The sequence below is a fragment of the Silurus meridionalis genome, chromosome 6, assembly GCF_014805685.1.
Source record: "Silurus meridionalis isolate SWU-2019-XX chromosome 6, ASM1480568v1, whole genome shotgun sequence".
NCBI lineage: Eukaryota > Metazoa > Chordata > Actinopteri > Siluriformes > Siluridae > Silurus > Silurus meridionalis.
In genome coordinates, this window is record NC_060889.1 from 7,664,842 (window position 1) to 7,691,109 (window position 26,268).

General features: G+C 36.9%; 1 long non-coding RNA gene across 1 annotated transcript; it reads right to left on the reverse strand.

Moving 5' to 3' along the window:
- Nucleotides 1-934: 934 nt before the first annotated feature.
- Nucleotides 935-9,919, reverse strand: LOC124388072. The gene is made up of 4 exons (XR_006926330.1): nt 9,704-9,919; nt 3,295-3,395; nt 2,671-2,816; nt 935-2,301 (listed from the first exon to the last, which is right to left on the reverse strand). It is a non-coding gene; the product is annotated as an uncharacterized LOC124388072 (long non-coding RNA).
- Between the last annotated feature and the right edge of the window lie 16,349 nt (nt 9,920-26,268).

The window sequence follows — 26,268 nt, forward strand, 5'->3', positions numbered from 1 at the left end:
AATGGCTTACAATGGTTAAAAGTTATGTTGATTGAAAAGGTCTTTCAAGGTAATATGTTGACTTTCCTTAATGATTTTGAAAAGGCTTGTTTACCCAATGCGTTATGAAACGTATAGTCTTTTCAAATGAATGAGTGATACACAGATGTCCCTGTCAAAGCATATGTTGTGGCCATATGACTTGTTTGAAATGGTTCTTGATGTGGCTTATTGTGTCGCTCAGTTCATTATAGTTTCTGTAAACAGAAAGCTGGCCTTGGACATGAAAGTGTTTAGTATACTATACAGTATTTGAAGGATCATTTATTTGCTTGGTGAGAAACATGTCTTAGCCTAAAAAGTTTCTATTAGGGCTGTCAATCGATCAAATATTTTATTGCATGATTGTCATGAGTTAACTTGTGATTAATAGCAACTTAATCGCACATTTTTTAATACCTTAAATTTGAATTTTTTAACACTCTACTCAACATGGGCATGGACAAATATTGATGCTTTATGCAAATGTGTGTTTATTATCAGTGAAACCAAACTCAACACAGAGCATGAAGACAAAATAGTCTTGCAGAGAGCACCCCCTGTCTGTTTTCTTTATTATACAAAAGCACAGTGTTTTGTTGTTATTATAAGTGTATACAAATAAGAGTAGACCCTTTAGAGATTATATTGCTCTTATCTGTACGATAAAAAAAAAGCAATGTTACTTTTGAAAAATGCAACAAAACGCGCCGGTGAGTTTGTAAACTCCAGAGTGTTAATTGCTGGATGTGTGCGTCATGGTGGATTTTAGTGCTGATTTAAGACTTGGTGCATCAGTAAACCAAATGTTTAGTGATAAAAAAATTTTTTCGGTGGAGTTTATTTATTTTTTATATCTGAGTAAAGAAAGAAATGAATAAAAGTGTGTTGAGTTAAAGGTTTTAATTTCTTTTATATTTATTAATGTATATTTTTAATAAAAATGGTCAAACAGAAATGTGCGTTAATAAAATTTGTGCCTTTAAAATAAATTTGCGAATTTTGACAGCCCTAATTTCTATATATTCAGGAGGTACATATTCCTATGGATAAAAAAAACCCTTCATCAGATCACCCTGGAGAGAGATAAAAGCTGGAAAACCCTAACCTGTGTGTACAAACTGTCAGAATGACAGAATACTATTGTAGGATTTTCTTTCTTTCTATTTGTATAGAAATTATTATTTAAATATGACAGGTAAAGCTTACCTTAGGTTGATGCCCTTTAGTCTTGGAGTCTGTATACCTGGATTAGTGCTTTCTATTCGTTCTGAGAGTTAGCCTCAGAGGAGCGGAACTTAGCCACTGTGAACATGGCCTTTTCCTGGATCTGTTCACAAAGCAAGCCAAGTCCTGCACCTCACGAAACATCACAGAGTTACAGCTTCGCATTTAAACATCACCTTAGAAGAGCCAGGGATTCTTCTTGTGAGTTCACGTGCTTGTGCAAAGTCTTCTTTTTCGAGCTGTCCTTGTTTTTCCACTTTCAACCACACCGTAACCCAAAGATCACAGATGTCGGTCACTGGCACAAGTTTGAATGGGGAGAGTGGCTATTTCAGCTTGTTTCCACTTGTATACACATTATTACATTTTAACGATGATTGGAAGTGGTCCCTGGGATAAATCTTCTACAATGGAAGCCATGGGGGGAAAATATCAACCAATCAATCTTTGGTGAACTATGACGGTAAAAAAAGCATCAAAGTATGGCATTCATTTTTTATTTTTTTTATTTACTAGACCAATAAAATATCCCTTTCAACACTAGCACTGCAAAGTTTCTGTTTTTCTTTGCCTCATTCCTTCCCCTTCCAAGTTCTACTAAATCGTTGTCTTAAAAATTCTAGACTGAATCAGAACCATATCTAATGGTCATTAACACGCTTTTTTCAATGTACACTTATGCATCAAAGTATGATGGTGATAATTCCAATTCCTTCCATATGTAGGTTTCAAAGACCACCTCGAGTACAGAAGCCGCAGTCTTTTTATACTGGGATCCCACATATGTCTTCATGGCACCAAAGTCCTAGTATCCCGTTCCAATTCATAAAAACCACAGTCATCATTTGGAGACTGAGTGTTTATGCTCTGAAATAAATGAAAGACATTGAGTGCTCTGTTTGGAACCTACAGTTACAGTATGTTCAGTATTTTGGCTTGATTTCAGTGCTTTAGCCTTCCTTAGTTATCCTTTATTCTTGCTCCGACTTCATTGCAGAGGCTTGTCTTTTACAGCCTCTGGGATTTGCCTTTGGGAGAGCATTGAACGGCCAGCTGCTGTGTACAGAAAATGAAATGCAGGGTAAACGTAAATATGGCAGAGGACAAGTCAGAGGACATTTGCAGCCTTTACTTGCCGAAGCGAGTGGCCTGCAGCTGGTTGGAAATCCCTGGCAATGTGATTTTCTGATTTAATCCCAAATCACTCTGCCAGGAATCCCTCCAGCTGCCCCAGTGAGGAGAGAGCGAGAGGAAAAAGACTTGGCTGCAGTTGTTCACACTCTAGGTTTGGTCAGTCATCACCCATTAATTACATACATACACACACACATACACACAAACACACCCACACTAAACCATGCTAATACACATCATACAGTTTCATATTTCACATTTTACTCATAGGACTCATTTGCCTAGGCTCACCTGAGAAAACACACCCTCAATAGAGCCTTAGTGTCCTATGTTTGCGTGACCTTCTGACAGTTTGGGGAGGTCCGTGCATGTCAGCATACTCTGTGTTTTTCCTCACCACCGCATTCTCAGCTTGGTGACAAGAGAAGTCCTTTCACCTATGACAAATTATCAAGCAGCTTTGGAAATGCTCATCACTCATATGAAAATAATTGTGACTGAACCTAACAGTTAGCTGAAGCACATAACTGACACTAACACGACAACGGCTAAGTAATGGGACTCATATTTCACTCAGATGGGTCGTGATATTTCTCGAAATGTCTCATTTAATCATTTCAACATGGAGTAGCTCACCACACTCATGCGCATCATGTCTGAAGTTAGCCATTGCCCTGTGCATGTGGAGATGTTTAAATGCAGTTGTCTCTCATCAGCGTAGTCGTAGCCAGTGTGTAATTGTGTTATGGGCCATATTAAGGGCCCTGAGGACGCTCTAGTCTGTGGCAAATGCTAATGGCTTAGCCCCCCCACTCCCTTTGAAATACGCTAAAGTAAAGCACAGACATGTTCCTCTGTCTGGACCAAAGGGTTTTAATATTGCACAGTACACAGAAAACATTGCAACATCCTTACTTTCCCAAATGACACATAGCGTCTCTTTTCTTCAAAGTCCACCCCAGTAAGTAGCTCTCCGGACCTTTACTCAGGATGTTGTCTAACGAGATGGAACAGATCTGAAAAGGTGAGAGGAAACCTTTCATTCCATTTGAACATGGTAAAAAATACACAGTTTGCCGCGTAGACCTTGTGACGGATAACTTGGTGGGATGACGTGAAAGGATGTGATCGGATGATGTCACAGACTAGTGCCGTCTAAATAGTTTGGAGCTAATTAATTAATAATTTATTCAGCTTTGCTTAAACTAGGTCATATTTTTGAAGCAGTCAGCATCATTCCATAACAATGTTTACTTCTGACCAGAGCTAACTGCCTGAAAAAACAAATATACACAGTATTTCACTAAGAAGATATTGGGAAAGCTGGAAGTTTCCTTAACAATAAGAATCAGCAACTGATACTTTCAATACACACATTCTTTAATACAAAATGAGAAATGCTAGTAAGATTAATGATTAAATAATATTACATTTTGGGCTCTAAATGAATTTGACATGTCTACTAACCATGCATGCACAAATAATATTATTTTTCATTGAACAAAGCAAAATGAATGCTGCCTGTTACCTTTTCCCCTCTTGGCTAAGAGCAAATATGACCTCTTAAAATATTTATTCCACTTCCATGAAATGGTGTGAGCAGGAAATAAGGAGATACAGTCCAAAATAAACAGGACTCTCCATTTCAGAACGTGTGCCACCTCTTTAAAGACAGAGACAGCCGTTCTGTCCATGAAAAAATAGCAATTATAACTCTTTAGCCTTCACATATAACTTGCTTGTTATATCATGTGATTGTCACATGATTTGGCATGACAAGGAAAAATTATTCAGCACACAAAACTACCATAGTCAACTTTTGCATCCCAGCCACCAAACACTTCATAAACTTTGTAGAAATTGTGTTGTTAGATGAAGAAACTGAAATGCTCTGACATGAGTCACTAGCTACAAAAGTTGCTTACATTATCATTAAAAAGTGAGATTTGGTCTTAGTCATGCATTATGTGTAGAAGCATCTGACGAATGCTCAGATTAACAGCTTAATATGCCAAGAGGCTACGGAGAAAAGCACCGCCTATGAACTTCACCACTCAAACTTGCTTCAAACACTTAACTTCCATCCAGTCACTACATGTCTGAAGACACACCACTTATATCTGGCCAAATAAGGCAAATGATATATAAGATTGCATTTTTTTTTTTTCATTATTGTTTTTTTTTTTATATATATTTTTTTTTTCAAACATCCAGATGGCTGTCCAAAAGAAGAATGTCAAGACTGTTCACCCAAAATCAGCTTTTTATTCTAATTTTGTCCGTAGTAACAGATCGCCTTTTACATATAAGGTAAAAGGGGTTCTTAAACTATAAACCCAGTCTGATCATTATTGAGATTTTGACTTTATGTTGAGTGAATGCAGCATTACATGATGCATTTAGTTTTTGCCACCTTTATATTTTAATTGAAAGAAACAAATGCAGAATAGCTGACATGTCTACTTTATTGCAAGTACCTCAAGCCTCATTTGTCAGTGCAACATTTGTGAAGGTTGGTGAAAGCCGAGTTCATCCCCAACCCCCTTTTTTTTTTTTTTTACATCCATGGCTTTTTCTTTTGCTTTTTTTTAAATAACATTCCCAATGGAAGCAAGAGTTTAACTGTAGTGCCATGAAAAATATTTACTCTGAGCAACCTGTCACCTTTATATATATATATATATATATATATATATATATATATATATATATATATATATATATATATATATATATATATATATCCATAGGAAATATAGTCAGAATATGTATTTATGTATTTGTTTTGTTTGCTGATTTGCAACATATATCAAAAACATATATTTTTTTGTGGCTAACTTTTTTTTTTTTAGCAAAAATAGTTTTTTTTTCAGCCTGTTAGCTGCTTCTATTGATTTCTTTCTAACTCCAGTGCAAACTGAATAAATCACATGCAACCTGAATCTTGACCTTTGGGTGCTACATTTTCCATTTACACAGAAGCGTAAAATTAGGATGTAACATCTGACATTGGAAGCTCTTTGCTTTTGTTCACTTGACCTGAGCGATATATTCCAGTGCAGTGAGATGTCACAAAAATGACCAGCAATTAAGAACAACACTCTGTATCTTTTTATATTTTTGTCTTAAGTGCTGGTTACAAAACTTTTGCAGGTTCAGAAGAACAGAGTTTCTGCTGATATGGTTTCCTTTTTATAAAAAACAAAAAACATTGGGGTATGCATCTGGATACATGACTGAACAAGCTCCCCTTACATCATGCCCTTGTCCTGGCATGGAGGAAGCATTTAAATGGACAAAGGCAGGGAGTGCATGATTGGAAGTGGGTGGGTGGGTGCGTTTTCCAGCCTGATGGTGCAGACAACATTGAGTCTGTGTCTGGTAAAGGGGTAAATGGGGGGATGGTGGCTAGACAACTTTGTGATGCAGACACGCAGTGATAATCAAAGTTTGAGAACAGCTGAGCGAATAAGAATCTTAAAAAAAAAACCACACATTCTTATTTAGGAATAGAGGACAAGAAGTTTACTGCTGACCATAGTGAACACATAATCTTGAGTTACAGACACAGTACCAGTTACTTAAGTTCCTCCCCTGTACATGTGCTTCCAGATCCATTATAATAATGAAAGTATTCTGGAAATAATCAGTGCTTGTCCAGAGGGTTGGGGGGCTATGAGCCAGAATTCTGGTTCTATTATCATAGATATTGTGCTTTGCGGTTGTATCTACTAATCTCCAGGCTCTAAGAAAAACATGGGCAAAAGTCGATTCCTGTATTTAATATATTATGGTAGTGTGTGTATTTGACAATTAACAAAAAAAAAGTGAGGATTCGATTTTTATTGAAAAAAGGCAGGTTTTTAGCTTGTTATTGAAGTGTCATACATCCAGCAAAATTATATATATATATATATATATATATATATATATATATATATATATATATATATATATATATATATATATATATATATATATATATATATATATATATATATATATATATATATATATATATATATATATATATATATATATAGTACAATATAATGTGTTGATCATATTCAGTCAAGATCTCCATGTTCAAGAAAAACACCCAAGAACAGGTAATCACAGGAAACATAATAATGTGCTGAAATTATTTAATACAAAAACTGGACCCAAACTGTTCTTTTTTCTCTAAAAGGTCCTAGGGAGAGAAAGACGATAATTGCACAAAAGACTGCCCGTGTTCATCAAATTGCATTCACACAAAAAAAGCCATTTTTTAGCAAATGTTTAACAGGCATTTTGGCCCGGCTGCTTAATCAGGAAGTATAACAACTTTGAAAATTATTTACTGTGTAGCACAGACTGGGGGGACTGTGCTGGAGATAAGGTACAATAGGAGGAAACAGCGAGAACGGGACTCGGACTAAATGCGAACTCTTTTCACATGATCAAAAACAGGTTCATGTAAAAAAAAAATAAAAAAATATTTGAAAGAAAAAAAAAAGCACATGGAAGACAGTGGAATCCTGTTATCAATGTTCTTGAGACATGCTTCAGTAGGATTCTAGGAAAGGATACTGATGTATTGATTAGAACTTAATATTTGGCATGGCAAACTGTTTTATATTATTACAATTAAAGTGTTTTTATGTGCCAGTTTAATGTGGCCAACAGGCACAAAGTGGCCGAAGACCTTCTTTCTTAATTGTATTCAAGTGTAACAATTTACTTGTTTTATTAGGCCTGGAATATAGGAAAAATTATATATATATATATATATATATATATATATATATATATATATAAATTTTATATATAGTAAACATCTATTTTTGTACACTGGTTCGCTTTCTCAATTTTTTTATTTTTTGTCTTTTTTATTTATTTTTTTACAGAAATTGATGAGATCTGAAACATGATCTCACTTTGCCTAAAGCGAACTACTCAGAAAAAAAATAAATTTCTCATTATTCATTCATTTTTGGATGCTTTTCTTATCCTTATTCATGGTGATTTGTGCTAATGCGGAGGTTCATGATGTCATCTCCCCTTCTTATTTCATTTAAATTGTCTGTTATGCACAGTCATTTCCGCATGTCTGCTGACACACACAAACTCACACACAAACTCACAAACTCACAAACTCACACACACACACACACACACACACACACACACACACACACACACAATTCCCATTTGCAGTACAATTTTTCAGTAACTCAAATTTCTGTCACAAATTGAATTGTGCAGAAGAATTGTATTTCCTTTTAATGTTTTAATCATTTTATTTTATTTTATTGCCAGAAGAAACATGATTTAAGATGCAAAATGAATGTAAGATTCAATAGCATCCTATATTTCTTTTTGAAAAAGTATATTTTGCTTATTAGAGTCACGTTTTCAGTATGGTATGAATACCGTTAGTGTGTTAGTGTGTTTTAAATTTCCCTGCATGCGCAGTCTATGGGTTTATCATAGTTTTGTTTAAACAATGATTTACAATATTTTTTCACTATAACAGAATAATTTTAATAAATACAATTCTACTTTAGTAAAAAACAAATGAAATAAAAATAAAGATAAAAATTATGTAGAAGTAAATAAAATATATGAGTTTGAACTAAAACCTCTATAAAATTTGCACTCATTTAAGTGTTCAGTAAAACTTTCTGCATGACGCCATGATTTAATCTACAAAAAGAAAGACGTCAGCGCTCGTACTTAGACATGTTCAAAAATCTCAATTTCACTGTAGATATATAGCATTATTAGCTAATATGTGCTTTAATCTAATTACAAATGTAATACAATGCATAAAACTCTTATTTTTATACATACTGTATCAAGAGATATTAAAATTTAGACAGACTCTATATGAGAGTGAAGCCAAGACTTCAATTCTGGTATTGTTATAATAACATCAGTGATGTCAGGTGGAAAAGATGGCTACTTCCTCTGCCTTTACCAGGACTTGGTGCAGGAGCACTGCACAGGTCATTCTCTAGGGCTCTCTCTCTAAAAGATATTCGGTTTGATTATTTGTCCATCTCTTCCAGAGTGGTTTATTTCAGGTGGTTTGATTTGGCAGCAAACACTCTCAACCTCAAGGTTGCTGTAAACGTGAGACAATTTGAGGCCGACGTTTGTTCCCATTGTTCATGTTCAGTCAGAACGCAGCGTTTGGCCTCAGGCTGGCAGTCCTCCATGCAAATGTGTTCCCCGTCCTTTACCTTTGTTTGCCAGTCAAAATCAAAAATGCATCCTTTTGTTTACTGCACTCATGCAAACCTCGCAAATCAGGAATGATTGCGCCACGTCCAATTTTGTCTGAGCAACAGAGTCACGGCATGGGGGGAGTGTGCATTCGGAGAGGGAAAATATGTTTCTAATAATTGTTTCATCGCCTGTTTGATTCCTTCCTTTTCTCCGGTGTAAATCTCCTTCCTCTATGCAACTACATGACTTTTCAATGTCTTTTTTTGCATAATTAGGCTGATTTAAAATAAAAAAAAAACCTCTCTCAGCAGGGCTGGCGTAGATGTAGTATCATAAGTAGAGAAAAATAGCTTCTATCTCTGTTCTGCTTTCATCATTTCATGATGGTGGGAAATGAATCATTTGGATGACGTAGGGATAATAGCGCTACCGAGCATGTGCACAGTTTTTCCAAAACTATACTCACATATATCCATCTTAGAACCATTATGTTGTTTTTAATGCATACATTTTGGCACCTCAAAATCCCCCTTTGTTTTTTTTTCACAAAGTGTAACTTAATTTATAGAACGATCTCGACATGAGTGCCATTTTTTGTGAGCACACGTTTCTCTCACTCATAATGAACTCATGTTAACACATCTGTTGTTTTGCATGTAATTGCACTTCGAAGGCTTTTCGCTTTTCATGGCCTTTCTTTGCCAAAGACATTATTTAGGGCTCTCTAAAACAACATTTTGGAAGACATTTAGTCAAAAAGTGTCGATTACGTATGGAGACTCTTGAGCCATCTTAAACATTAAAAAGTTTTTCCTTTTTTTTAAAACCAAATTTGGGTAGCTGGTCATTTATGGTCTATTTTAACTGTAATCTTTGTTTATTTTTTATTTGTAAGCATTCTGTATAAAACTGAGATTGTGTATTTTTTAGAACCTAATTCAATATGAAATTCTTAACTGTGGTCACCACCAGCAATTGTATGTGTTTCTTTAAAAGCAAATCGCAAAGTGGTTCCTTTTCATTCGCCCATTTTCACTGTACAACCCAGTTTCCCAGCGTAGATGCACCAAAAGTGTAATTCTAATAAATAATTCAAACTTTCTTTACTCACAACAATATAACCAGCTTCAGTTGCGTTCCAGCTGTCCTGAGAAGTTCCATATCCAGCCTGAAGAGCCTCCAGTCATGGAGCCTTATGATTTTTTTACTCCACTGCGAATGTGAGCGCAGGCTGGGCCCTGAGCGATACTCTGCATCACGCTCCTCCTCTAGAACGACTCAAGAACTGAGACGCATGCACACAAATCATTCAGAAGTTTGTCTTTTCGAAAAAAAACCACACCCATCTCAGTGCAGTAACAGAGAGAGAGAAAGAGAGAGAAAGAGAGAGAGAGAGAGGGAGAGAGAGAGAGGGAGAGAGAGAGGAGGGGTTAGGGTGTCTTTTTTTTCCTTAAATAACACCAGAGACAGAGGAGGAAGCATGTGTTTTCAACCTCGGCACAGGCCTCAAAGAGAAAGCAGGAGGCCGATTTTGAAAAAAATAAAAGCAAAAAAAAAAAATAAAATGGAGAATGATTCCGCTGGTCATTGCAGGATGTTTATTTAAATTACAGAAGGAGCCCTGGGTAAAAAGGCGTTTGTAGGTGTGATGTGACCCTGTTGAAGGAAACGCAGGCCTTAATCATGCGTTGAAATAAGAAATGCAAGGATTTGTTTTGGATTTTGTGTATATATTTTCTGTTCTGCCTGGGTGCAAGCTCAGGTTGATTATTAGGTTGGATTTACCGCCTCCAGAGTCTGTCTAAACATTTCAGAAACGACGTTTCTACTAGAAACAAATACCCTTATACGTTCAGCTTGGAGGTTCATTCCAGGTCCTGTTAAAAAAATCAGGCGGCCATGTTGTTCGCGCGGTCATATTGCGGTAACCTCGTTAGGATGTTTTCCAACGAATTCAGTCTTCGTAACGCTGATTGAATATAAGACTGACTCACTGGGTGGATCAGCATTTTATAGCTTTCTGTGGCAAAGTCCATGCATTTGCCTTAATGCCTAGGCTCGATCCCATATAATCACCAATCACAATAATTCCCTCTTAAATCACAGGTTGTTATCTGCTCCAGCGAGAGGATGTCATGGTAAATGAGAAAGCCTATATTTGAAGGCTGGTTTCTGTTTACCTCATAACAGTTTATGTTGCTGGGCAACCGGCCATTACATGATCGAATTAATTCGCGCAGTCTCAATCACTGCGAAATTCGATACCGGATATCCAGCGCAAATTCAACCCGTCTTGTGTACACTGATGGCTTTGCTCAGCTGATGCACTCATGATAGGATATTTGCTACCTGATGCTGATCGTATCCCAGTGCCATCATAGAAAAGGTCTATGACTCTTTTTAGGTTCTACAGAAGGTGCCTGGAGAGCAGATCAGCTCCATTCAATTCAAAATACACGAACTCCAGGATATGGCTCTCAGTAATAAGGCTGCCTTTTTTCTTTTCTTTTTTTATGGGCTGAGAGGATGTGACACTCTTAACAGCCCCTGTGAGGGCCATCTAACAAAGGAGGGGTCTACAGGCAAACTATAAAAGTGTTATTTAGTCTGGCCTGTTGCCTGGACTGCAAGTAAAAACAAAGTTGGCTCTCCCTATCAGACAGCCAGACAGGCAGTTCCATACAAACACTTTCACCTGTGACTCAGTGGCCAAGGAAGTGGGCTGTGTGTGTGTGTGTGTGTGTGTGTGTGTGTGTGTATGTGTGTGTGTGTGTAGTTTGTCCATACTGTGTGTGTTTCCGTTTGCATTCACATAAGAAAATTCTTGACGCTGAAAAAAAATGTGTTGATGCGTTCAGTTTGCGTGTTGTGTCCAGTGTCAGTGAGAGAACAAGGACAAAGAAAAACAAACCGTGTGTGTGTGTGTGTGTGTGTGTGTGTGTGTGTGAGTGTGTGTGTTTGTGTTTATGTGCTTGTGTGGAGTATGTATGCTGCATGTGTTTTAACAGAGAGTGTGAAACTCTCCTGTGTGTGTGTGTGTGTGTGCGTGTGTGTGTGTGGGTGTGTGGGTGGGTGCGTGTGAGTCATGCTGTATGGGAGACCCCACCCTGCGTGGGAGGGCAGTTGAGTCTGTCACTTGGCCTGTCCTTGGAAGAACTGCACACACAACAGCGCTCTTTGTTCTAATGTCAGTTGATAGGCTGTGATGTGCTTTTTCCCCTCACAAATACTTCACTTGCTGGACAAAAAATAGAAAAATAAAAGAAATTTCAATTAGTGACATAATTCTAGCAATCGAAATATACTATGTGACATTGTATGTCTATAACACACATGGCAAAAAAAATAAATTAAACCCTACCAAGAGATATTATAGTAGCTTGATCATTTGAAGACGCAACAATCATACACCCATTTGGAATGATGCCGTGCATTTCGTCACATGGACTTCACTGCACAACTGAAGGGAACCTCTCTCGTTGATTCTGGCTTTCGTAATGCAAATATCAGTTTTAGTTGAGGTGGTCAGAGACCCCCAAACCCTACACACAGGTCAGTGAAGCGAGACAGACACTCGAAACTGATCCTGTTCCCAATTATAGTAGCGAATTCGATGTAGAAATGGTCTGACGTTTGTTTTTAGAGTTGTGGAACAGAAACGAAAATTCATTGAATAAAAAGCTGATGTTTGGTAACTCGACACCAGAGCAGTGGCAAAAATCAAGCCCACGTGCTCACATGCACCTCCTAATTTCCACTGAATGGGGTGGGGGGGGATGTTAGCGTAGTTCTGCTTGAAGCTGCCAGTTTGGCTGTGTGCTCAGAATCACACATGCAGTTCACTTGATGTTCAGGCCAAGTGAAGCAGTCAGACCGTCTGCTTTTATGCCATTAGAGATGAGCCAGAAAGAGTCAGATTTTGGGCTAAAATGTTTGTGAATAGTTTTTTTTTTCTCAGTCAAATTTACACACACACACACACACACACACACACACACACACACACACACACACACACACACACACACACACAATCTCATGTTTAGGATCATTTTTGCTAGTGCTCAGTTGATGCTAAGCCACACGGATGGATCACAACAAGAAGGCATTGTTGTGCAGGGTTCAGAAAGGTAGGAATGAGATCTGGAAGAATTTATGCGTCTGGTCTAAACTGGCTAAGGTTATATTGACTCCATCTTAACCCTTCCAGGCTTCGGTTCAGGCCAATAAAACCCAATTTAAATTGTTACTCAAAGTGGAGCGAGGCTAAAAATTGATTGCAATAACATGAAAACTATTGTGCTTGGCGCGTTTTCTTTGCGAACATGAAACATTTTTTTTGTATGTTTTATTACATTTCCATTAGAGAGATCATGTTATGCTCTTTACATCTGACAGAAAAGGAAATATTAAACGACTGGACTTTTTTTGCAAATATGAAACAGAACAGGTTATTGTAGTCACTGCCACAGTGCCTTTGCCATTTATTTATACCTTTGCATGTAGACACGCTCACCACATGCAGACGTGCACTAGCCTGCCTATGGAATGGTGTGTGTATATGTGTGTGGGGTGGGGGGGGGTTGGTCAATTAAATAAACTTCAATTGATTTATTGCTTTGTATAGCAAAAAAAAAAAAAAAAAAGGTTGTCGATCGGACAGACTTTAACGAGTTTACGTAATTTAATAAATTATTATTATTGCTGTTTTTGTTATTATTATTATTATTACTCATTAATGCACTTAAAAGTACATGAAAATTACATGAACTGCATGAATTACTTTTAAATTTTTATTTAAAAATAAAACATACATGGATAGTTTACAATTTTAGATTTGTCTTGAAATTTTTATGAAGAAAATCGAAAAATAATACAAATTCAAAAGCTAAAATAATATAATATAATAATAATATATATAATTATTAGACATGCATATATATATATATATATATATATATATATATATATATATATATATATATATACGCACACACACACCATATGTGAAAATGTCCAGCTCAGCAGGTTTAGGATTGCTGCTCCTCTGTCATGCCAACATAGCAAAATCCCCAGATGTGAACTAACAACTGTTTTGCTGAATTATCAACTACTGTGCACAAATCCAGTTGCAATCAAGCCAAAACTGCAAGAGTGAATTCAACACTGAGAACTTTGCAGATAAACACTTAATCCCTTGGATTAGAATGGATCCGGATCCTGGTGCAAATCTCTTTGTGGATCTTTCATTTGAAAGATATTCCATTGCTATTTCCATAACACCATATATCTGACTTCTGATATTCAAATATTACTAATGTTGCTTATTCTATGGACTTCCATAATATTGTCTATATAAGAGTATAGAAATTCTCAATGCTGATTTAGAATTTTCTAACCTGTACACTCAGGTAACTTTCCCAAAGAGACCTGAGAAACACTTAAGGTTTGAGTATTATCTTTTTAAAAACAATATTAATCAGATGTTGACGTTCTTTCCAAAAAAACACCAGAGTTTCCCATCTATATCCTATGCCCACGGTTTGCACTGATACTATTAAGGGGGGCGCTCAGTGGTTAAGGCATTGGACTTTTGGATCCAAAAGGCAGTAAGTTTCAATCTCAGCACACCAATTTTCACCTTGTGGGCCCCGGCGCAAGGGCCCTAACCCCATAGCTGCTATGAATTAGATCATGTAAATGTAAATCTCATTTGTGAGTTTTTTTGTGGAATTGTCCTACATGTCTGAAGTTCGTTAGTCACATACCCTTGGTTCTTTTTGCTTTTCACTTTTACCTGCTAGCATTGCAAAAGTTAACCCTAACACCTCATCAATCATTTGTAATTACCCTCTTAGAGAGTAGTATTGCCTTTGACAGACACTTATTCATTTATGCACCTGCATATCTGACAGGTTCTGTCAATTTAATAGTCATTACAGACCTAAGTAATGTGAGGCTTAGAGCCACACCCTCTGCAAGGATGTCTGCGTTTGTCTCTTTTTGCATTGAGTGGAAACAAAATAGAGAAGGGAGCGAAAAAAAAAATCGTTTGGATGTTTGTATTGAGACAAAGCTCTACAAATAGAGAATGTTTGACCTGATCTATCCAGCATAAATAAGATAAAGATCGAGCTTTGGGTTAAAGTGGTTTCCATGTGAACATGCTGGTATATAAAGACACCTGGATTGTAATTATTCAGTCATCAATACAGTCACGTGAAAGGTGAAAAGGTGAAAGGTGCTATTTGCTTGTCACAAGTATCGTACAGCACAGTGAAATTCTTTCTTCGTGGATTGGCATAAATTAAATATAGAAGGAAAAGCAAAAAGACGGGAATGGCCAATTATACAGTACAGTAGACATCGGCAGGCAGTAATTTATGTGATCAGAATCACAGTGGCTGATTGTTCAAGTTTGCGCTGATTTGACCTCTGGCACTGTGAACCTCTCCAACTGTCATTGCATGCAATGGCACCCAGCATATTGATAATTAGAGCCTCAGTTGAACGGGAATGTCTGGCTTGTTGCATTGTGCATGGCTGTGTGTGTGTGTGTGTGTGTGTGTGTGTGTGTGTGTGTGTGTGTGTGTGTGTGTGTGTGTGTGTGTGTGTTTTGTGTGTGTGTGAGAGAGTCACATCTTGTCATCAGTCTGCCAGACTGAACCGCATTGTAAACTCTTCTGGCATCAGGGCTAAATGCACTCAGCACCCTCACGTTTTTTGTTTTTACTTTTTTTAAACAATGCATTAAAATAAATCAATAAATCTTCGTTTCTGAACGTGCTAAATAAATTCCGCATACGTCATAGGTTTTTTGGCCTGCTTGTTGGTATTCATATTAATCTATTTAATTACTTCTCTCTCTCTCTCACTCTCTCTCTCTCTCTCTCACACCCACCCACCCACACACACACACACACACACACACACACACACACAAACACACACACACACACATACACACACACACACAAACAAACTGTTGCTGAAGAGTCAATAGGATAAGGAGGATTTAATTAGGAAAATTATTATTATTCGACCTGCAGTTTGTAAATAAAACTCAGCCATGCAAATCTGCCTGTGTGCCGCGCATAACAACACGCAGAAACAATGACTACAAGCCAGGACTAATCATTCATTCACACTATATCCTACTGAAAGATACTGATGAATGTTTAAACTGTATGGGTGCTGGAAAATCACTTTTCAGGGCAGTCTGAAATATTATGACATGTTTCTCTCGCAGAACCTTAAGGTTTAAGAAGATAAAAGCATGTCTATGCACTTCACTGTCGGGCCAAACTAAAAGCGACTAATCTAGGAAAAATGCAAGTGCTATAAGCTACAGACAAACCAAACCAATTATTAATAATTCACAGAAAATATTTTTATTTTATTTTATCATCCTTGCAAATATATAACATACATTTAATAGAATGAAGGTATATAATTGAAAGATAATTTCATAATAATTTCAATGAGTCTTACATTTTACAGAATGCTTAAAGGTCTGCTATAATTTCTCAGGACCACTGGTTGCGTTTAATTATCGGTCATTGCACAATATAATAATAATAATTAATAATAATATATAACCATCATAATTGTCCTTATAATAATAATGATAATAATAATAATAATATTAATAATAATTATTGATAATAATAATAATAATTAAAAAATAATATTAAAAATAATATTATTATAATTATTAATATTATTATTATTATTATTATTATTATTATTATTATTATTATTATTATCATTATTATTATAAGGACAATTATGATGGTGCTCGGTAATAACTACTACTACTACTACTACTACTGATAATAATAATAATATATTAACATTTTAATAATTATAAATTTGTATTATTCATTATTTAAATTATTATTGTTATAATTGAAAATCCTGCTTGTAATATTCATTTTCTACCTTTTTCATCTCCATTTGACTAATTTAGAACCACATAACAGATTATTTTAGATTTGTATTTTATTGTTAATTAGGTTTTTAGAATAATCAAACTCAGTTCTTTGCATAAAGAGTAAAATTGTCTACTCATAAATCTATTTGATTGTTTGCAGATGCGCCTGCATTGTGATAAAGCGATCTAAAAAAAATAAAAAATAATCAGCGCTATACCAAAAACTATGTTCCTGGGTTCTACTGTTATTATACCGTGCATTTTTTTCATATTACTCTACCCTTAAATCCGATGGGAAAACAATTTACAGACTTGAGCTGCACTTTCTCAGCTCCCGAACCAGTGAAGGCTTGTCGTGTTGCTGCAGGATTAAAGAGTTACACTTCTAAGATAATGACTGTGATATTTGCATATATGTGCACTTTCACAACCCTCAGCACACAAATGCACCATGAAGCATTTGATTCCAATATCCACATGTCCCTCTATTTAGACTGCACTTCTCCTTATACAGCACAAGGTAGTGGGAAATGTACAGTGGTAGTTTCGACAACGTGTTATTGCTTGTGAAGTAAAATTTGTTCTTGTAAAGGAAATGTCTTATTTATCAGCTTAAACAAACATTGAGTAATAATTCAAGTCAGGCGTACGGTAAAATAAATTGGGTGTAATACCACACAGTTAGAAAGACACATCAACTCGCATTTATATGCTCTGTATGACAGGTTGCCTGTTTTCGCTTAAATAACGAAATCAGAAATGTATAATTAACTTTTTTTTTTTTACTTTTTGTGTCATTTGCACCGCTGGTCCGTTCAGCTTTACACACTCCAGGTGTCTAGTTCTTCCTGTTGCTAATCCTGTTCTGTGGTATTACTCTGTCTTACACACTGTGTATTCATTTCATTCTGCGACACCTGACTGTTTACCCGAACAGCAGTTTCACACACTAACTTCTTCAAATTTTTTCCCCCATGCGCCTGATGCCACAATATTTTGCTCAGCTGTATATGAATGGTATGGCATCAGACTTGACGTGACTTGAAGTGCCTTGTCTCGTGCCCCCTGCCCTTTACAGAATTTTCTCTGGGTCACTTTGTGATTCCATCGCATGCAATGTGAGTGGCATCCCGTGAGCCATGTGTTTCTGGCTCTCAGTCAGCAGCTGGGTCTTATTTCCTCTTTTACTCCTTGTCGTTGAGCAGCGAGGGGAAAAAAAAAGCGTAGGGAAGGCTTGTAGCATGAGTCACATATCACCTCGGGGCACTTCGTTCGAAGACTTGGCCAACTGTAAGGGCGGCCATTGTGTTGTAGGTCTTTCCTTACACAAGACGAAAGAGCTGGCACTGAAATTGGGACTGTGTTGCTTTCCCACACAAGGAAGAGCAATTCAATTTTCTCTCTCTTTCTATCTCTCTTCCTCCCTTTCTCCATCTCCCTTCCTCTCTCTCTCTCTCTCTCTGACCAGATGGTGGGTGGTGAGCGTAACTCCTACTGTCAGTCTTCACCTCAGATGGCCTCACAGTCGCTGGCCTTAATTTTATACAGAGTACAAACACTGGCTTCAGTTGCCAGAATGAGCACAGGGTGGATTGTATTCGTCTCACTGTCTGTACCATGTATTATGGCAAAACCTGCAAGGAGTTGATTCAAAATAAAAGATCCATTTGGCAGAACAATGTGTCACCTAACTGTTTTTTCTTTCTTTTCTTTAATTTTTTTAAATGAAGAGGATATTTTTAACATTCAATCAAATTCACTGCAGCTGGCATCATTGTTATTACATTTCTTTTTGAAGGGAGTCTGTATAACTCATGGCACGAATCGTGTACTCAAGTTCATCAAATGAATCATTTTTGTATTTACGTGTAACAATTGCATTATATTGAACATTTGAGTGTGTTCCACTGTGAATACCAAACCCATCATGCAGAATATTTTCAGGGTTTATTGGGGTGGGGTAAATGTGGCAAAGAATCAGACATACTTCAATAAATAATACAATTGACTTTCATGTGGATTTATGAGGCATAGTGTCTATTCACTCTTCACACTGACATTTTTGGCTTCTGAATAAACCAGAACTTCAAATTACAACATAATATAATTTCGTGTGATTGTGTTATTCATATTCAATGAACAGATGCTTTGGAATATAAATGCAAATCTTCTTTTTGGTTTTATTTCTCCTTTTTTGTTGTTATTTGAGCCAGATTCTGTCTTGTAACTTAACTTATATGTCGGCTGTACATCGTCAAGTCTTATTGATTGATTTGTCAATGAAAATTTGGTTCATCTGTAAAACAAATAGCATTGTATTAGATATGCTGCAACACAACAAGCAATTACACAAAGCAATTCCTTTCTACACAATACACAATAAGTATATATAATGTTGTAGCTATAAACATGATATATTATACAGGGTGTGTTTCTGCCTCTGAATCCACCATGATCCTAATCAAGAAGAAGCAATTAATAAAGAAGAATTAATTAGAAAAAAAAGTAAGTAAATAAATAAATACATCAATAAGACAAAAAATTTAAATTTAAGCAGAAAAAAGGTGACCATATGTTACTTGTTCTTCATTAAACACAAACATTTGAATTGCATTTCACTTGTAAAACAGCCAGAAAATGTTTTAAATGCGAATGCTCCATAAATTTAAATAACAAGTAAAAGTGAAATATGGACCAGAGCATGACCTGGATTAACCTTTGTGCTCAAAGAGTCATTTACAATCAAGATTGAAGATAAAAACAAGTTAGTTCACAAGAAAAATAAGGGCAAAAAGACTCAGACAGATAGGCAGATAAAACTCGGAGCTAATACAGATATGGAACACCAAGCTGAACAAAATACTATGGCTGCAAACATAAATCAGAATGAGAAATCTCATAAGTATAAAACAAATAAAAAAAATGGATCTTAAACACAAAACAGAAACGAACATCACATGAATATGTGAACACATGAACACATTACACGTAGTTCTCCAAACAGTGTAATATAATCCCAAATAATATTAGTGACGATGGAATGGTTACCTTTATAGGTTCAGGTTTCTGGATCAAGAACTGTCATCAACCAATAATCCTGACTCCTGACAGAAACAATTTCTCATGAACCAACATTTTGACAGTGACAGTTCATCTTGTTGTTATCGCGTCTTCATGCATGAAATATAGATTACGCTTTTACACAAAATACTCCCCAAACACACACACACACAGACACCACACACACACACACACACACACACACACACACAGGATGTTGAGCAGGATGTTAAAATTGTCTCTACTATAAACAAGATTAGATTGGTTAAAAAAAAAAATTATACACCCCACAACAGTCGCTTGGAGATAAACATTTAAAGCTGGCTTAAAACCGAGAACCATACTGCCATTGGGCTTAAAATCATCCTGATTTTGCTTTAGTGTGGTTCAGACTGTGCGAGAACAGACTAGCCAAAGTAATCTAGGCCTTGATTAACATGAAACAACAGAGGCTAGACAAAAACAAGAACTAGACATGCACAGAAACTCAACACTGCATGCTCAAAGCAAAACCACGCCCAAAACAGGGCAAAGCTAGAACATTAGGACTAGTGTAAACACATGCACATGAGGAGGTGGAAGGTTTCATGACTAGCGCCGCTGCAAATGCTTTATTTAAATGGTTACTGATTGCTGTGCTGATGCAGGTGTTAATAATTAGGAGGAGGCGGAGCACTGGGTGCTGGGACAGATCCATGAACAAAGGACTTGGAAAAAAAGCGAGTGTAAAAATGCGGTGAAATAATTCTGTAAGAAACAGCTAACTGACATCTATGATGATGTGAAGTTTAGAGCTGGATATATTGATAATGATGTCTGCTTCCTCATTGCAGCTGTCTGACTTTCTGACTTTCTGTCAATTTCTCTGACATCTTGTGCTTCCTTTGTTATATAGTCAAAGCAATTCTGTACATCTAAGGTTCAGTTTCAGGTGGTTCTCACTGAATTGAAATCGAACCAATAAAAGAAAAATCAGGGATTATGTTCACATTTACTTCAATAAGTGTAACACTTAATAGAATATTAATACAAAAAAATTTAATAGAGGCCTTAGGATAAGTTGACTCAATCTGTCCTGTATAAAAGCATCTTAAACATCAAGTTGCCTGTGACCAATAAACGATGGCTAACGGGAAGAAAAATGTCCACATACAACCATGGGTGAGTGAAAATAACAGCCCTTACCTATTTTTTTTTAGCAGCCATTGACAGCATGAGATACTGATGCAATAGAAGCACTATATCAAAGTGGAAGAAAGGCTGCTCTTCTGCCCTACAGTCTTGCTTGATCTGTGGTAAAATAATGTAGCTATCTAATGCACATATTATAACACAGACAGGTCATGAAGTCAGAGAACCTGCCTGCAGAGCTCAGAGACAGAATTTTGTTGAGGCACAAATCTGGGGAAAGCTACAAAAAAAAAAAAACATGAAAGCCCAAATAATTTTTTTTTTAATGTCAAATTCCATATGAGTGCTTTTATGTGTCTTGCACTGAGCAAAGACTTCTGTCTGTCTTTCTCATACCTGCCTGTAAAGTGCTTTGCAGTGATGGTTGGCCTTCTGCAAGTTTTAACCATCTTTAGCTATGATCTCTGGGGCTCACAAAGAGTGACCATTGTATTTTTGCTCACCTCAAAGGCCCTTCTCTCCTTGCTCGGTTTGGCAGTGTGGTCCACACTAGGAAGAATCATATTTTTTCCCACAGCTTCACAGGCAGCTCCTTTGACATCAAGGCTTTCCTTTTTTCTTTATGATATACATTTTCATCTGGTAGACTTTATATAGACAGTTGTGTGTATTTTCAAATTATATCTGATCAATTCTATTCACCACTGGTGGACTCTATTAACCTATTTTATGTCATAGAATACCCATGTAAGTGAGGTATTTCCAGAGATCCAGGGGTGGGGGAGAGGGGCAATGGCCCCAGCTGAAATCTTATTGTCCCCCTGAAGTGTCCCTGTCTTTTCACCCATCACTAATCCATGCCAAAGCATTACATAGCTGAGTCTGTTCATTTACAATTATTCTTAATAATTAACTGTTCCTATTGCAGCTGCTGATTCTAACAGCTGGCTGATCAGTTTGTCTCTTTCATTTTAATCTGCAATGGAAAGTACCTATTCATCATTTTAACAAACATCTCAAAAGACATTAGTCTCTACTTTTCGTCGTTAGGAAGTTAGGCTGCTGCTGGAAAGTGCACAAGGATTTTGACACAGAATTCTGAAGCTAGCCCTAACATTAATCAGTGAAGAAAATATTTTAAATAGGCAATTTCGTGTTAACTCTAATGATATATTACATGAAAAACAGGCAGAAAACATGAAAAGAAAGGATAAAAAGTAAATTCTTTGGTATTCGTTCTAAAAAGAAATCCAGCCAGCATGTCACTGGCAGTCACTGTGAGAAGAGTTAGAGAGAGAGGTGAAATGAATTAAGCACAGCAAGATAAGGACACAAGTAAAAATGACTGTATATTCTGTATGTGACACTTAAATTACAATTTACAACACTGAAGTGGAAGATGAACAGAAAATATTCCTTGTCATTAATTCTAGTCCCTTATAATGAAGAAATCCAATAGCTTTGCCATGCTGTCTACCAGAGCTCTTATTATAATTAAACATTTCACCCATCAATAGTTGTCAAACATTTTCTGTCAATTCGTGTAACATGTATTTGTGTTTTTACAAACGAGTCATCAAATAGTCATTCTGGCCTAGTTAAAAATGTGTATTGTGTCAAGGCACTAAAGCCAGCTGCAAAGAGAAAAGAGGTTAAATACATGTAGAACTCATTAAATTAGGAATTGCACGTGATTGAACCTTATACATATATAAATATGAAAAATCACGTAACTATTTTCTAATAGACTAATATGAAAAAGAAGGGCTCTAAATACTTTTTTGAATGCACTGTGTGCACTGTATTGTACTGTGTTTACAATAATATTTTCACTGTGCGTTAAAATGCTATAGTTCATTCCTGAACTTTCCAAAAGGTCACATTATATTATATATATATTTTTTAATATCCATGACAGAAAGAATGTCATTTTATAAGCAGGTACAAAGAGATTCCCTTCTATATCTTTTCCAATCACTCCACTGTCCTGTTCATTTGTCTTTTTAGACCATTTGACCAGCAGTGCAACTGAACTAAATGCCTTTAGCTCAAGGCATTTTGATGTGATATGGTTGTATCACATGCTTCCTTCTGTTCCATATGGCAGGATACTTGCTATCAGTAGCTAAAGAATCAGTCATGGTATTAATTGTGGATTTGAGTAGGTCCTGATGTTTAGGGAAGCGACTGTCTGTAACATATGGCAGCCAGACGCCGTTGGAAGTTATTTTTATTCAGGCATTGCCAGAAATTATGGTCCACAGCAGAGGTCATATTGCAAACAGATCACATGCGAGCCTAGCACAAAAGCATAAAATACCACGGTGCACGAAAGAAATTGGGGAGGCATGGAAACAAGGAGTAGATTGATAAAGGATGCAGTAATTTATTAAGTGATTACTGTACTTTCTTGCTGTAAGCAAATTTGTTCACCAGTAACACTCCACTGTTAAAGTAGGATCATTTTAAGAAAACGTGATCAAGTGCATATATACAAACTATTTTCCTTAAGGTAGTGAAAGGAAACATGAAATTCATATTAAACAGCATAAAAACATGACTAGATTTCTGATCATGTGGCAATTAAAAAAATATAATTTAGATAGTTGGTCAGAGAAAAATGGATAAACTGGTTTGAGCTGGCTGTTGCACTGGTGAACTGAAAAGCATCACAGAAGCTGGATGATGTGGGTTTTGGAACATTTTCTTGACACACATTTATCCTCTTAATACAAATGAATCATTGTTGATTGCCACAGTTTATCTGAGTATAATTGCTGACTACTAAGAATTAATTTAATGCCACTGATTACCCATCTTATTATGGCTACTTTCAGCAGCATAATGCACCATATCACAAAACTCTCATGGTTTCATGAACATGGCTGTGAGTTCAAAATACTCCAATTGCATTCCCTGTCACAAAATCAGAATCTATTAGAGAATAAAATTTTAGATACAGATGAAGAGATATGCAGCTTGAACTGTGGAATCCATGCTACCAAGAATGAAGGTTGTTCTGAGAGGAAAAGTTGCAAGAGAGTGTATAAAGTGTTGTTGTTTTTTACTGTTTTATTATAGATTTTAAGGACAAATGTGAAGTCATATCCTCACATGGGTTTTCTTATCACTGCTATGCAGATGACACTCAACTCATCTTTTCTTTCCCTCCATCAGATACCACAGCTTCCGCTCGGATCTCAGCATGCTTGTCAGATATATCTTTATGGATGAGTGCTCACCAACTTAAACTTAACCCCAGCAAAACAGAACTGCTGGTCATCCCAGGTGATTCATCCCCAGGTCAAGATCTACAAATAACACTTCATGACTCTCTGCTCTCCTCTTCAGCCACTGCTCGTAACCTTGGGGTAACTATGGACAATGAACTGTCTTTTTTCCCACATGTCGCTAATGTTGCTCGTTCTTGTCGATTTCTTCTCTATAACATCCGAAGGATTCGACCATTTCTGTCCATACAGGCTGCCCAGGTGCTTGTTCAGTCTCTTGTCATTTCAAGACTTGACTACTGCAACTCTCTGCTGGCAGGTCTCCCCTGAACGCTATTCGTCCACTGCAAATGATCCAAAATGCAGCTGCACGACTTGTGTTCAATCAGCCCAAGTTTTCCACACCACCCCACTGCTGCGCTCCTTCACTGGCTTCCAGTAGCTGCACGTATCAGATTTAAAACACTGATGCTTGCCTACAAGGCCAAAAATGGACCAGCACCATCTTACCTCAGTGACCTCATCACATTTTGCACTGCACCACGCTGTCTGAGATCCTCCAGCACTGCTCGACTGGTACCTCCTTCTCTCAGAATGAGAGGTAAGTACAATTCAAGGCTCTTCTCTGTTCTGGCACTGAGGTGGTGGAATGAACTTCCCCTAGATGTCCGTACAGCAGAGTCCCTGATTATCTTTAAGCGACGACTGAAGACCTACCTCTTCCTAAAATACCTACATTAGCACTTTCCAAGTTTGTAGAATTCGAGTTATAGTTATATTGAGTTTGTAATCTTGCGTACCAGTGTAGATTTATTCATTACTAGAGATTTAAAGCACGTTTGTACGTCGCTCTGGATAAGGGCGTCTGCTAAATGCCGCAAATGTAAATGTAAATGTAAATGTAAATGACAAAAGATTTTAGACATCTGACCTGTCACGCAAGATTTTTATGTGCTTTGTAAACATCCCATTTCACATTTAGTCATAATTTGCTTTTATAATATCCTCCACTCTTCTGGGAAGAATTCCACTAGATTTTGGAGTGTGCTTTTGGGAGATTTGTGCTCATCCACACACAAAAGCATTAGTTAAAACAGGTACTGATGTAGGGTGAGGAGCCCTGGGGTGCAGTCAGCATTCCAATAGTATTCCTGATTTCTTATTTTTTTGCATGTTTGTCACACTTTAATGTTTCCGATCATCAAACTAATTTAAATATTAGTAAAAGATAACACAAGTGAACACAACATGCAGTTTTTAAATGAAGGTTTTTATTATTGAGGGAAAACAAAATCCAAAACTACATGGCCCTGTGTGAAAAAGTGTTTGCCCCCCTGTTAAAACTGTGGTTTATCACACATGAATTAAATTTCTCTAGCCACACCCAGGCCTGATTACTGCCACACCTGTTCACAATCAAGAAATCTCTTAAATAGGACCTTCCTGACAAATTCAAGTAGACCAAAAGATCCTCAAAAGATAGACATCATGCCGAGATCCAAAGACATTCAGAAACAAATGACAAAGAAAGTAATTGAGATCTATCAGTCTGGAAAAGGTTATAAAGCCATTTCTAAAGCTTTGGGACTCCAGTGAACCACAGTGTGAGCCATTATTCACAAATGGCAAAAACATGGAACAGTGGAGAACCTTCCCAGGAGAGGCCGGCTGACCAAAATTACCCCAAGAGCACAGCGACGACTCATCCAAGAGGTCACAAAAGACCCCACAACAACATCCAAAGATCTGCAGGCTTCACTTGTCTCAGTTAAGGTCAGTTTTCATGACTCCACCATAAGAAAGCGACTGCGCAAAAATGGTCTGCATGGCAGAGTTCCAAGATGAAAACCGCTGCTGAGCAAAAAGAACATAAAAACTTGTCTCAGTTTTGCCAGAAAGCATCTTGATGATCCCCAAGACTTTTGGGAAAATACTCCGTGTACTGACGAGACAAAAGTTAAACTGGAAGGTGTGTGTGCCATTATGTCTGGCGTAAAAGTAACATCGCATATCAGAAAAAAGAACATCATACCAACAGTAAAATATGGTGGTGGTAGTGTGATGGTCTGGGGCTGTTTTCTGCTTCAGGACCTGGAAGACTTGTTGTGATAAATGGAACCATGAATTCTGCTGTTTAACCAAAAATCCCGAAGGAGAATCTCCGGCCATCTGTTCGTGACCTCAAGCTGAAGCGAACTTGGGTTCTGCAGCAGGACAATGATCCAAAACACACCAGCAAGTCCACCTCTGAATGGCTGAAGAAAAACAAAATGAAGACTTTGGAGTGGCCGAATTAAAGTCCTGACCTGAATCCTATTGAGA